Source organism: Hetaerina americana, unplaced genomic scaffold, assembly GCF_022747635.1.
Source record: "Hetaerina americana unplaced genomic scaffold, ioHetAmer1.1.p SCAF_10, whole genome shotgun sequence".
NCBI classification, from domain to species: Eukaryota; Metazoa; Arthropoda; class Insecta; order Odonata; family Calopterygidae; genus Hetaerina; species Hetaerina americana.
This window is the reverse complement of record NW_027286070.1, coordinates 8,205,177-8,219,895: the sequence shown is the minus strand read 5'-3', so window position 1 is coordinate 8,219,895 and position 14,719 is coordinate 8,205,177.

The following is a 14,719-nucleotide window of genomic DNA, read 5'->3' as shown; positions in this document are numbered from 1 at the left end:
AGCACATTCCTTAATTCTCTAAAGACCTTCTCCTCAAATGCCTTGTGCTGCTATTCCCTCTTATTAACTATCTTTTGTTTAATTCATGAGTTCGTTGCTTATCAACGCGTACCTCTCCATCCACATTCAACTATTTTTAACAAAAATCGCGCATGTTCATAGTTCTCTGACATTGTAGTGATACCGAACTTCTCCGGATAAGAAGCCCCCCGCCCTGTCGCTCCTCGTCGCCGCCTCTTCCTGTATATCTCGCCCCCCGGTTTGCCTCTCTCCCTCGAGGTCTTTCCTGCCCCAGTTCCCGATTCAACTTCTCTCCTATTTATATAAACCCTAGTTCCCACATTCAGTCCCTCCTTTCCCTCCTCCACGTCTTTTTGTCGCCATTATTCCCTCTCTCCTCTAGCACTCGAAAAAAATTTCTGACGTAATTTCGCCATTTTCGCCCTTTTTCCCTTCCTCGTCTTCAACTTCCCCCGGCCACCTTCCACCTCCCTTCCCCTTCCACAGTGAGCAGATATCTCATCTTTACCTCAACCCGACCCCCATCCTGTTTTCCCTCCCCTCTGTTCCCACGGAGAGTCCTCACTCCCACCCCCCCTACTCCCCTTCCTCACTAACCTCCCCTCCGACTCTTTCCTCTCCCCGCATGGAAGAGCACTCCGCTACCACGCCCCCTCCCTTCCAACCACCCCTCCTACCCACCTCTATCCTCCCCCATCCGAGGAACGACGATTTCTGCCGGTCCTCCTTTCCATTCAGCATTCTCGTTCCGGACTTAAAGTTGATCTCTAAAGGGATGCTTCCTTTCGCTCTCACCCACACACCCACCCTCTTCCTCCTGCCCTCTGGGTGCCCTCGCTCCTAATCACGTCTTCACACAACTTCATTTGGAGAGAATCTCAATGAATCATCTCCCGATGTCACCATCATGGTATTTATTTCCGTAATCTCGAAATATTGTGCTTAGTAAATGTATATATGGTTCACTTCACGTTTATTTAAACACTTTTGAAAAAACATTATCTTATTTTTTATGAAAATCATATAATTAGACAAGACAATTTCAAATAAATCTATTTTTTTAATTGTTGATATCTGATCATCTATAGCTTCAGACTTCATTTGATATGTAGGCAATAGACATTTTTTAAATTTAACAGAGAGATGGAATACAAAATCCCCCTCAAATCTTTAAAATTTGAAATTTAATTCAATTTGTCAGGTTTGATGGCAACTTCAGGAATTGAAACAAATATAGATTTGATAAAAAGATAAAATGTTCGCCAGTTAAAAAGGTTTGCAGGACGGTTATCTCCCATTTTTTTGTTATTTCTCACTTTAAAAGATACCGGATGGTTTTTTTATTATTTTTCATAATCTAGTCCGTGAAATATACGTGTGTTTATGCATAAGCGCGTTACACCATATGTACCATTTTATTTCGATAAAATTCCATACATTTTGTTTTAAATTTCCGCTACACTAGTCCTGTAGTCATCTCAAAAGATGTGGTAATCCAGGACAAAAAAATACAAATTATATTATCATTCACAAAGTCAATTCAACTGGAGGTACCGCTACTGTCTATCGATATGTATGACTGCTCTTCCTCTGGCCACGATTTATTTCTTGTCTATACCTACATAATACCCCGCGATTCACCAAATGGTTGTGGGGAAGCAAGTACCACTCAATTAATTGAAATGATAAAGTGACCGAGCGTAAGCCTTTTAAACAATCTGAACTCAATCAGAATCTGAACTTTAACAGAATCTGTACTTTATCATAACTATATATCAGAATGCCGTTATTGCTTGCCAATTTAGATGGCAAGTCTCGTGGCATTCATGGTAAAGCTTCCGCCTCACATCAGTTGAGTGAGCATGTGCGTAGACGAGCTAAGTCGAGCTGCAGGGAAAGAGGCACAAGTATGCGCGCTTATTGCGTGTTAGTCACCGTAATGTCTAAATCAGGAAATACGAGCTTTTTTGAATAAGCACATTGGGAGTGGAAAAATCTGCATTGGTTTTCACATAATGCAGCAGAGTAATAAGTGAACTATGACACGAGACTTTTTACCCGGCAAAATTAGAATGTATCAAGCTGTTTTATAATTATTTGTTATTATTCAGAAACGCCAGTTTATCGCTCTATCCTTTAAACTTAAGAAACGTTGCCAAATTCGGTCTCTTCAAAGTGTGGTTGCCTGAATTAGTAGGTTGTGAATTGCAGACAGTCGAAAAATACGCAGTGACACTTTGATTGTTAAGTGGGCAACAACTTCGGTGGCAGCAAAATTGAAATGTTCCTGCGGTTTACGTGGCGCGAACAAAGAATCTTGGCCTCATCATTATTTACGTTCAGGGATGCTAGTAACCGAAAGAGAGGAGAAAGCAGAAGCACGAGGAGGGCTAAGGGGCCTACGGGGTCTCTCGGCATCCCGCAGAGGGCGGAAGTTCTCATGGTTTAATTAGTGCGAATCGCATTTCATTAATCAGGCCTCGACACAATCCATCGGCTCCACCGCGCGTCTGTCTTGACGACGTCGACGGGGCGGCGGTGAGTGATAGCTTTATTCCCTCATAAGTCCCTCGTGTGCACTACTGTACCCTCCCGCCTCCCTTCTAACCGGCCCAGTCCCACGCCTCCCTTCTAACCGGCCCAACCCCACGCCTCCATCCCACCCTCCTGCTTCCTTTCGCTAATTAAAAAGGTGGACCCGTATCGATTGCTTCATTACGACGATAATCGTTGAATGGGAGCCGACGCACCCACACCGTAAGAATTGGAATTTCCAATTGGAGCGTTCGTCGCCATATTGTATTCCCTCCTGTTTCTTCTCACCTTTGTGTTCTCATCTATCTTTCCCATCTCTTCTCCATCTCTCCCTCTAATTTCCCCCTAATTATATTTTGCCAACTTGATGCACCCTTAAGCACTTCAGGGCATAATTCACGACATTGAAATTTTCGGGATTTCAGGAGGAACAGGGAACTTTGAAAATTGACTGTCAACTCCTGCTTTAAAAATAATGTCCACAGATATTATGTCCTCTTTGCGTAAATGCACAATATGTTAGTTAACCAAAAAAGGGACGTGTTAGTTGTTAATGTATGAATTCAAAGAAACATTATCACGGTATCCTTCCTAAGTGTAGATTTTACTAGTAAAAAGGATTATATATTGTGTATCTACAGTTAATTTTATTAATGATGTTTTGAGAACCATAGAAGAGTCAAATTTCCTAGAACTACAATTCTATGAATTCCTCTGAGGAAAGATGTCATTTTGATTAGGACTTTCAGCTGAGGTGATAACTTGAGCCAGTGATTCGAATGTAGTCGAAATCAACAAATAATACTGGCATATTGCTGGATGCTCCTTGATTATTAGTACTTTCCGTGATATATTTTCCTTCTTTTCTAAATTTAATGGATTGATACATGAAAGATAAATGGCGTGCGACGTTAATTCTCTATCCTATCCTGATAATTTGATATTTTCACTTCATTTGCCATCAAGAGAAACAGCAAATATTATAAGGAAGTAGAATAATGTTTTGGTTCCATATATCCTTTGAAAGTGTTCTGAATAGCATGGTTTTGAAGGGATAGTTGAATGAAAAAGGATATCTGCACAAGATCTTTCGAATTACACAATTATAAAATATTTCAGGGCCCAATGAATTCATTTTTGAGCTTGCAGTGTACCAGTTGCATTTAAGGAATATTCAATGAGTTTTTCCTTGTATCAGCTTGACTTATCAATAATTATGATACAGGGTTCGTCCGGAAAATAAGTGTACTGAGCTCAGGCAAAAACATTTATTACACTTTTACATATCTTAAGCTAATATTCCTCAAAATAGGACCCTTGTGAGTCGATACACTTGTTCCAGCGGCGTTCCCATTCCTGGAACGCTCCCGCGAAGGCATCATCGGGAACCTCTAGAAGACACGTTGTCACGGCCTCTTTGACGGCGTCCAAAGTCCCGTATCGCGTTCCTTTCAAACTCCTCTTTATCTTCGGGAACAGAAAGAAGTCCGGTGGTGCCAAGTCCGGGCTGTAGGGCGGGTGCGGCAGCGTTGCCACGCCGTGCTTGGCCAAGAAGTCCGACACGACAAGCGCGGTGTGAGACGGCGCATTGTCGTGATGCAGCCGCCAGATGTTTTTGATCGCTGGCCGGACGCGGGCGACTCGTTTTCGAAGCCTGTCGAGCACTTGGACGTAAAATGCAGCATTTACAGTTTGTCGTTCAGGCACAAATTCGTAGTGGACGACTCCCCTTTTGTCAAAAAAGACAATGAGCATCGCCTTGATCCGAGATTTGCTCATGCGAGCTTTCTTTTGACGGGGTGATGATGGGGTGTGCCACTCCGCACTTTGTCTCTTCGACTCCGGGTCGTACTCAAAGATCCACGTCTCGTCACCCGAAACAACGTTCTCTAAAAAATGTGGATCATTTTTGCAGTGATCCGCAAGTTGTGTCGCGATTTCCAAACGATTGAGTCTTTGATCATCACTGAGCACTTTCGGCACCAACTTTGCACAAATTTTTCGCATCTGTAATTGGTGCCTAATAATCTCGTGCACTATTGTTTTTGGCACATTACACTGCTCTGCTATCATCCGAACACTAAGACGACGATCAGAGTTCAGTACATCGCGAACTTTTCGCACATTTTCGTCGGTGAGTGTCGTTGATGGGCGTCCAGGCCGTGGTTCGTCGTCGACCTCTTCTCTGCCCTCCACGAACATCTTGTGCCACCGATAGATCATGTTTCTGGACATGGCTGACTCCCCGTAAGCCTGGTTAATCATACCGACAGTTTCGGTAGACGATTTTCCAAGCTTTACCGCAAATTTGATGGAATAACGCTGCTCCAAAAACTTCGGCATCGCGTTCCGTGACGTGGGTCGAGCGTGGAGGTTCGCGTTAACAGAGCTCCTCACTACACCACAGCTCAGAGCCGACTGCCTTTTTCAGTGTCGCTTGCCAACATACCCCCCTCCATTCGCAGCCCGTCAGAGCGGTGCTGGGCACGCCAGGAGCGGCGGGAAAAAATCAGTACACTTATTTTCCGGACGAACCCTGTATAATTTAAAAGACCTAAATCATTACCCATGCATTTGAGTAACACTGCCAATATTCCCTACATTTTATACATAATAGACCTTAAAATTGCGATTGGTATTTTTAGGTAAAGGAAATATGAGACCATTGATGATCGGTGTACAGTTAGAAGAGGATAATAGTCAGGTTCAAGGTAGGGGTTAATGGGGAAATTCATGATCGGCCTTTTTCCCTTAAAAAATAAATATCTTGACGTTCAAAGCAACGGAGTTTGATTTTAAATACTTTTCCCAGGGGCGAAAAGGTTGAATGAATACTCCACAGGAAAGAGATGAGATTAGTCCGTCATGAGGCAGTTATTAACAAAGTCAAGATTCTACTGAGAATAAATTTTTGTCGTTGTAATTGGCTGCGAAGCACTGAAAAAGAGAGCGTTAAGATATACAGGAATCTTCTAGCATTTGAGAAAGAAGTAGGGAAACAGTATTTCGATGAAAAATTTAGGAATTCCTTGCTTCTAAATGACAGTTACGCGGAGACAATGTGACAAGAGAGGTCAGGAGACGGTCTGTCGATGATACCACGGATGAGAATACTAGATTAGATCGGTACGCATATGAGTGGACAAAGTGAATAAAATCGCGCAAATTATAAGGATATTATAAGAATAGAAATATCTAATGACAATTAACAAAGGGCAATATTAATGAAGATAGTTTGTCACACAGCGGTCTGATAAAGACACGACTGTCTTCGTCAGACCATTGTGTCCCAAACCGGAGGATGACCCTGAATGGCACAAACAGTGATAGCCAAAGAGAATTAATATGTGACTAAGCGATAGAATAAATGGGTGAGTTTAATTGAACAAATATTGGGATGGGCAATAATTGGTGATAAGGCGGGAAAAGTTACCGAAGTTGGATGTTCATAATTAGCGGAAAGCATTAGTACTCATTCCCATCGTCTGCATAAATCTACCACACCTATCAAAAGGCCATGCAGGTCGACGTTCGTAGGACAGAGTACTGTACTTGAAATGTATCCTGCAGGGTTAAAACTAGGGAAACGGGTAGCGATGAAAGATTTCACCCATCGGTTGTTTGGACCCGGACACTGACAATGGGAACCTAGTTTGCTTGACCGTCACACACATCCGCTCTCAAATGCAGTACGAATCCTCGGAGAAGAAGAGATAAGGGGGAGTTGAGCACCCGTCTCCGAGCCTCCTCTTATCATCCGGCTGAGCGAAATTGACTTAATGAGGTGGCCATAATAATCATAACAATCCACGCTCGGGGTGGATGGGGGGAGAGGTAGATATTTGAGCGCCGCAATTAAATTGTGTCACGCCTACGCGTCCCCCCGGAGCCATCGAGGCCAAGTACTCACCACATCGCCTGCCTAACGGCTCGTCGGACGCGGGTCCATCACCAAGCGAAGGAAATGACTAGCTATTGTTTGATGGGCACTCCATAAGCGCCAGTTTCCAGACGGACTCTTAAGCACCTCGTCAAAGAGGGACGTTCCGCCACATCATATTCTGCAGAGGTCCTGGCCTGTGTTCCATTCCGCCTATTTACGTCTAGAGCTAGCGCAACTGCATGGGTGAGGGAAAGAGGTTGGTTTTGTCTGCACCAAAGTCAGTTTCAAACTGAGGCGCGCGTCCAACTTCGTAATTTATTATTCGGCATTACCATTGTGCCGCTACATAAATCAGTTTTTCCTCATAAATACTCAGAACTACCTGCATCAATAATTTCTGTGCATTTTCCTGTTTTTCTCAAAATTTCGGCTCATCCATGAACACCAGCATTTCTAGCCTAGGCTTAGTATTTTTAGTAATATCTAATCCAGTTTTTCTCCACCACGTAGCTTTTATTTGATATCGCCCGCTCTGCCGCAAATTTCGTGTCTCGTATTGTACGCCTATCTGGACTCTTCCCCGATTTCTGAGGTTATAAATTTGTTCGATTATTTTTCTAAATCAGTGCGGAAAATGTTTTTATTTTTTTAAATATTATGCAGTTCTTTTTTTCCTGATTTCAGACGCATTGTCACCATTTTGTCACTACTAGCTTTTTACGCGTAGGAAATAGCATGTGATTTGTTACCGGCGGTATGCACGCGCAAGATTTAGACGTTACTCTTCCAATGACTCACGCGCAAAAATTTCTCTTTTCCCCCAGGAAACGTATTTCATAGTTGTAGCAGTTTCCTACAATTTTCAATGTTTATCGTCAAGTTCATAGAGGCGATAATGTTCCCCTTAGGTTATAATCCTTCATACTGCCGCGCATCTCTATACAGCGTTTGTGAAATGGCACCGTATCTGTTTTCTCTATTGATGATAAACATTTAATTTCTTCAACTTTCTGTCTGTTTTATCAATATGGTATGCTATACTGCCACCTATATATGTATCTGGATCATAACTTTAGGTCTTTAAACCCGTTTTTTTAAACTTATAATTTTCATCTGTTCGCATCACATCATGCCACATTTAAAATGTACTTATCTTTCAAACCCCATCGCTTACGGAATAATATTTAAGCATTAGTGCATTCACCAGGAAAGTATGTGCCTATAACACGATTAAATGTGTACCCTTCCAGTTAGCGATTCAATTCTAGATTTGAAGATAGAAGTTTCTTTTTTCTTCTTGAAATAGAATTTTGTTGGTAATTCAAATTCAACCATATCTTAAAGTAGGCCAGTGTGCTATGTGTAGGTAAGAAGTGAGTTAAAATAGATAAATTGGCGTCATAACTTGTTGGTATAAACTTAGGAGATCGTGCGGTGTGTCTCTCTTCCCTTCCTTTATCGAATAATATTTCTCTCGACACCTGCTGCAGCAAGGAACCCTGAAGTGTCACCCCAAACGCCCTCGTCTCCTCCCCTTTGGCTGCTTCGACCTTCGAGAGTCCTTCATCAAAACTCACCTTCTTTCGCTTCAGGGTTTGTCCCCGCCCTTGAACCCACCACAGGTTTGGAAACCCTAGCGAAGCGATTAATTAGATTAAATGCTAACCCTTGCGGAACCAAGGCAGCGTTCGTCAACCGATGCCATTCAAGAGTCTCGAGTCCTTCCCTCATCGAACGTGCCCCGCCCGGCGAGATCCCTACCATACGTGGTCAATATTAATTCATGTGCGTTTACATGTCTTAATCTAGCGGAGAATATGAAGAGAAAGGTTGTGATACCCGTCGATTCGGGTTTACATACACATGAATTCTAGTCCTCTGAACTCAAAATTGAATAATTTCGAAGAAATTTATTAGTTCTGCTCACGAATCGTCTCGCTCTTCGTTATCACTCTGAAAAAAATGTCTAAAATATATGTTTTATAGGTGATTTACCCCGGAAGACCTAGAGTTTCACGTTTGCGACAAGACAATGACTTGAGGACATGACAAGTGTAAATTATGCTTACAAAATAACGAGAAACAGCCATGTACATTTTTAGGTTATTAACTCTTCTTTAAGACAGTCTATGTGAATATGGTATGATGCATACAGCATCAGGACTCTCTTAGAATCCTCAGAATAATGTCTAAACCCTGAACGAAGTATACATTTTCATCACTTATACCACATTGCGAAACCAATCCCATCAATTTGACAGCATCTCACAGCCTTGGCGCCCACAAAGGAAATCCTTTTGTCTGGAAATAATTTCGTTACGAAACACATTTTCCATGCGAAACACGCCTCAATCTTTCCAGCTATCATTAGTCTCTGCAGCGTTGCCATGCTCGTCTGTTGACGACGGATTCTTACACGATCTCCACCTCCGTCATGGCTTCGATCTTCCGAGGTCTTATGACCCAATAAGTGAGGAGGGATGAAGCTGGAAGGTTTGCCAAAATTTGCATTATCTATACCATTGGCAGCATTACTTTCAATCGGTCAGTTTTGCATATTTTTGTAAATATAACGCAAAAAAAGTTATATCTCGGCGTACTACTCGCGAACTTCCACCATTCTATCCGACTCGCAGTCTTTTGAAGGAACAAAATTGAGAGGGTTGCTTTACCTCAGCGTAAAGACTCATTTGCTGTAAACTGACTCGTTATGATACAAGATTACACATTTTTTACAATTTTCTCGATAAAATTGGCACACTTTAAAATTTATTAGCAGGTTTTATGTAAAATATTTAAACAAAAATCCTTAAGAGCTTTCTGTATGCTAGAATTTAAGAGAACTACTCAATATTAATGACTGAGAAGTATTAAAAAAACTTATTCTAGAAAGTAAATCCTTAATATCACATGAACTTCCAAATTAAGACACAAATGTTCTCGTGAGTCTCCTAAAGTTGCTGTTTCATGGAAATATATTTAACTAACGCCGGGTGAATGACGTCAATTGTTAATTGAAAAGTCAGTGCCCCAAATAGATTTAACTATCACGCTGTGAAATCGGTGTGCACAAGCTCCCCGTTAACAGAAATGCTTGTTCAACATGAACATAAATACACAACAGCTGAGGATGATCTAAGCGAATAAGTCACGTTCATTTCGTGACAACTGGGTGATCTGTTTGCTATTCTACATCGGCAGCAATTTCTCCCTCTCTCTGTTTAACCGTAATCTAAGGATAAAAATTAATATGAAAGCCTGCTGCTTTTGAGCACTTATTTATTGTCTAGCCTAGGGAAATGGGGAAGCAGCAGTCCTTTCCCTATTGCTCCCTTTGGGGATGAGACCTCTCTTTCACCGATTTGATGATCATCATCTAATTGCTAGAATTCAGTTTTCTTCCTCACAAACATGCAAGCAAACATCTACCATCAGCATATCAGTTTCCAGGCACGCATGCGAGTGGAGATCTAACGCTTTTTGGCGTAGGGGTGAACGATTTTATAGTTACGATAAGGAACTTCAAAGAGAATTACATTACGTCATTTTTTACCCAATTTCTCCTCGCTTGGACTCAATAAAAGTCATAATCATAACGGCAATGTTTACTGGGTCTGTATAACAATGTTCCAACTAAACTCTACATGATATAACATAATTAAACGTCAATGAATCATTAATGCTGAATGATAGTATTGCCTGAACAATATTTTCTTAATTGCAATTTGGGAAACAAAAACGTAAAAATATCGCATGAAATTTGGTCTAAGTTGAATAATGATTTTCCCTGTCAAATGTGATGATCTGAACGTACCAAAAATTTTATTATATCAAAGCTACTAAAAAATTGTTTTATTTTAAACGTACTAGTTTGCCATTAAAGTAGGTTTTTGATGAACCTTGCGAAAAAGCATTGCTACGAATCTACATTGACGTCAACTCAATACCCCGCAAGTCACCTCAGCAGCGTGAGTTTTTTAGTTTTTATGTAAACATTTGCGCCAAAATATTTTTAATTTTTACAATTACAGCGTTGCGAGGGCGAATTTTATCAGTTATTTACACTTTTTTGATAATATCTTGTGTTAGTCTCAAACATGTCGAACAATCTCTTACCTCGTATCGAAGATTTATGTACTTGTTCTAACGAGAATTTAGCGAACGTATGCACATTGTTTTGGCTTGAATCGTGCGATCTCTTGCAGTTATCCTAGATGTACTACCTAATTAATGGACGCCAAATTATTATTACCCGTGACTTCTTAATAATCACTGATGAGGTGGTTTCCCATCACCAGCCATAATAGTGTTTTCGACGTGACACAATACCTCAATGGCCGTCACACTGCATTGAGACCCCTTTGCAGCCGTTCCACAACTTAACAGACGTTGCGAGGACTACCTTTTGTCTGGGTCCTGCCATTCGACTTATCTGGCATGGATGACTCTACCTGTAACAAATATCATTGAGCTAGCTTGACAACTCTAGGGGTCATCATTAGAACGCTGAAGCCCTTCCACCATGCCCAGGTTAGAGATCTTCGTGAGGGGATTTCGAGTCATAGTTATCAATAGTATTGTGGACCAGGCACTATTTAATTTCCTAGGAATAGCATTACAGAAATTCAAACAAAATATTACAAGGGATACTAGTCGTTTAACATTAAGCATAAATAATTCTCAATGTCCTTGTATCCTGGATGAAATCTACTGACGGTCTGCCAAAAGGCATTAGTAAAAGCCAAACGGTGGAACGCCGGAAATTTCGAAAAAAATCAAAAGTTCAAAGGATGGGATGGGTAGGATGGTTGGGGGAGTGGAAGGATAATAGAGGAAAGCGGACCGGAGGATCATATCCCTATAGCACGTGTGTTTTGTGTGTCATTTTCTTTTGTTTTCTGGGGACTCGCGATACACGAGAGAGGGAGCACGTCGAAAAGTCCTCCCCACCTCTCTCACCTCCCCTCCCCTTCCCCATGGCGATGGCTTGTTTGCCGGCGAGTCGGAGGGAGGATGACGAGCATTTCCATTTTTATTTCGGAAATGGCACGGGAACAGGAGTTCGGTCCGCGTATGCGAGCGGGTCTTATCTCGCGCTTCTTTCCCTCCCCGTCGAATTCGGAAAACGCCGCATTGTTGTCGTCGTTGTTTCTGTTCGCGGTTGCCATGACGGCAGTAGAATCCTCGACAAAAAATAAAGGGATGGTTTTGAGAGACGGAGGGATGGAGTGGTGAGGACACTGATTCGGGAGGAATCGATTCCATATTCCCGAGTTTGGCTGCAAATTCCATCCCCCGAATTTGAGCAAGTGAACGAGGGATCTTCTGCTCGTCGCCTGCTGGCGAGTAGTTGGGGAACGGGGGTGGCTCCGTCGGCCACCGTTTCGCCCCGGCGAGCCTTGATTAATCTCATCTCGATCGCACTATGGTTCCCACGTCGATCGCCCGTCTGTCGGGTGACTGCCATCCAAACAACTTCACCCACCGATGAGATGGTGTGGTGCTACGGGAGACAGAAAGAAGGGGAGGTCCCAATGGAGCCGTTGGAAACAGATAAGCAAAGAGGACTTTATTTGCTCTACCATCCTCTTTCTCTTGATCGGCAGCCTTGGTATTTGAACAAAGGTTTTGAAGTGCATTCCCATGTCTTTCTTACGCACACGCAAGAGCAATTACAAGTGGGGACACGTTAAAGGCTTATCAACTCATATAAGATTAGGATTTTTTTGTACTCGGCCCTACCTTTAACGTAATGGCTCTTGAATATTGCATCACAGAGTAAGTTTTAGCGTGCATATATACAGCTGACGTTAGCCATGAATATGAATATACCCTCTTTTAAATGGATCAAACACTGAATAACTTCAGGTAACCGAACGGTTTAATCGGTTTCAAGTATGTATCAAGGAAATGCATCACGCCACGTGAAAAATATTTTGCATGCCTTCATTTTCAATACCACATGCATTCTAAAATATTTTGCAGCCGCGTATCGCCCTAAGATTGCAAAATGTCGGAAAAGGTAAATTAGAGTGAGCAAAATGTACAAAATTAACGTTCTCCAAATGTTAGGGGAGCACTAGCGTGAGCGTGACCAGTAAAAGGGAGTTCTTCGAAACTCGAATTTTACTCAAACCGCTTAATTTAATACTACGGCTGAAGAATCAAAACAGGAGAGTGGAACATGGATGCTCGTTATTTTTTTGGTTTTTATCAAATGCTTGAAGGATATGGTAAGACAGGCTTCAAAATGGTCCGTGGATAAGAATACCAGTAGGTATGAAATTTAATAAGGTAGTTAAAGCTAAGGAATTGAAGGATTTGCATAGTCAGTGAGTCAAGAGATCATTGCTGTAATCATTGCTGAACGCATTGTAGAATCAGAGGTATAGGCATGAGAGGGAGTTAAATCATGGGAAATAAAAGAAATTGTTTTCTTTATTGTTTAACTTGAATTAGCCTCATTTCGCTGTAAATTCCTTTGGTGATAAAACTGACAGCGTTATTTTACCTCCCAAATGTGGAAGAAATAATGTCTAGCGTCTCTCATCAAACATTATTTTCTTGTTTGTGCAACATTAGTGAGTTGAATTAATCAGAATTTTACTTTATAACGAGGCTTATAAAAGTGGCTTAAAAGAGCGTGTCTAAATTCCTCGATAGATTGTAAAATGTGAATGAAGAGAGCATCATAGTTCATATGTAACTTAAACTTAGAGTATTATTTGCTTTGCAAAACAGAGGTGATTTTATTTTGATTGGTCTGCGGTAATATTATGAGAAGTCCCCAGGTCGATATTGGCTATTCTCACTGTGAGGAATATCGCTCATTGTAAAGTATGCAAATTTCCTACCCTGTCAGTCGGAGGTTAAGTTTGTTTTTTTATTGTTCTCTGCGAAGAAAGCTCAGATGGAGGCTAAAAACTTTTATCACATTACTGCAATGAGCTGCTTTATCACGTAGATTTTAAGTGGATACAATGCTAAAACTAAATACTAAACCAAGCTAATACCAAAACCTTTGATTGTTAATTATCGTGCGTCAAATTGGTGTAATAATGCTTTCCATCTCCAATTTTTCAAATTTCATGAAATTCGGTGCATAGTAAACGAACAATGATAGAGAAATATTTTTTTTAATGCAAAGATAGAGATCTCTTCATTTTTGTTTGCCAAAACAATATTATAAAGTTCATATGAAATCAAATACACCCTACTGTTTATGTAAACCTTTCTCCAGACCAACTTTTAAAATAATTGCATGCTCCTACAAAATGTATTTCATTTTGTGTATTTGATAAAATCATTCTAAATTGTTTTTTCGTGACTAGTGGTTTCACTGAATAAATAAATAGTGCATAATAGATTTAACGGAGAACTTCATGCAATTACTTCACTTCCACTCTGGTACGCATTACAGAAAACGTTTGCCACAGTCCCTTCATGTTTTTATGCATTCATTTACGCCGGAATTAATGCGCATTAAATTTTTCATTAAATAGATACTATCGTCATTCCCGAAATGAAATAATAAATCAGAGCCATATTTCCTTTGGGGACAAAGGAAACGGCACCACGGTTGCCTTAATTTGATCATAAAATCCTTTGCGTCTCCTTACGTAGTCTCTCTTGCCGCTGCCTCCTAGCATAAGGGATTCTTTCATTACGAGATCCCGTCTTCTCTTTTATTTTGGAGAAGTAAACCTGATCAGTCAGCCTTTTCCTCTTTAAAAAGACACGAAGAGCGGAAGAAAGGAAATGTGGAAGAGAAATGGGGAACGGAATGGAATATTTAAGTATTCCATTATTTGTATGTACAACTCATGCCTATATATATATATATATATATATATATATATTTATTTATTTATTTATTTATTTATTTATTTATTTATTTATTTATTTATTTATTTATTTATTTATTTATTTATTTATTTATTTATTTATTTATTTATTTATTTATTTATTTATTTATATATTTATTTATTTACATTTTAGCTGATGTAGGCAACCGATCCTCAGCTCACAGAATGTCTCGAGGAAAGAGAGAAAGGCAGTAAAGCAGATGCAAAACGAAAGAACACTGACGGAGAATTTTCGGGCGTAAAAGCCCCTTCTTCTTGGCCACTTCAGATAAAATGTTATACGAAACATGAAAAGCCCCGTCAGACAAAGGAAGCATTCGTTTTAGGTTATGGTTTGTTCCCGGTCCTGGCAAACTTTTTTACGACAAGAGGTCTAACTCATACCATCTTCCCCACTCCCCCATATGTTCCTCTC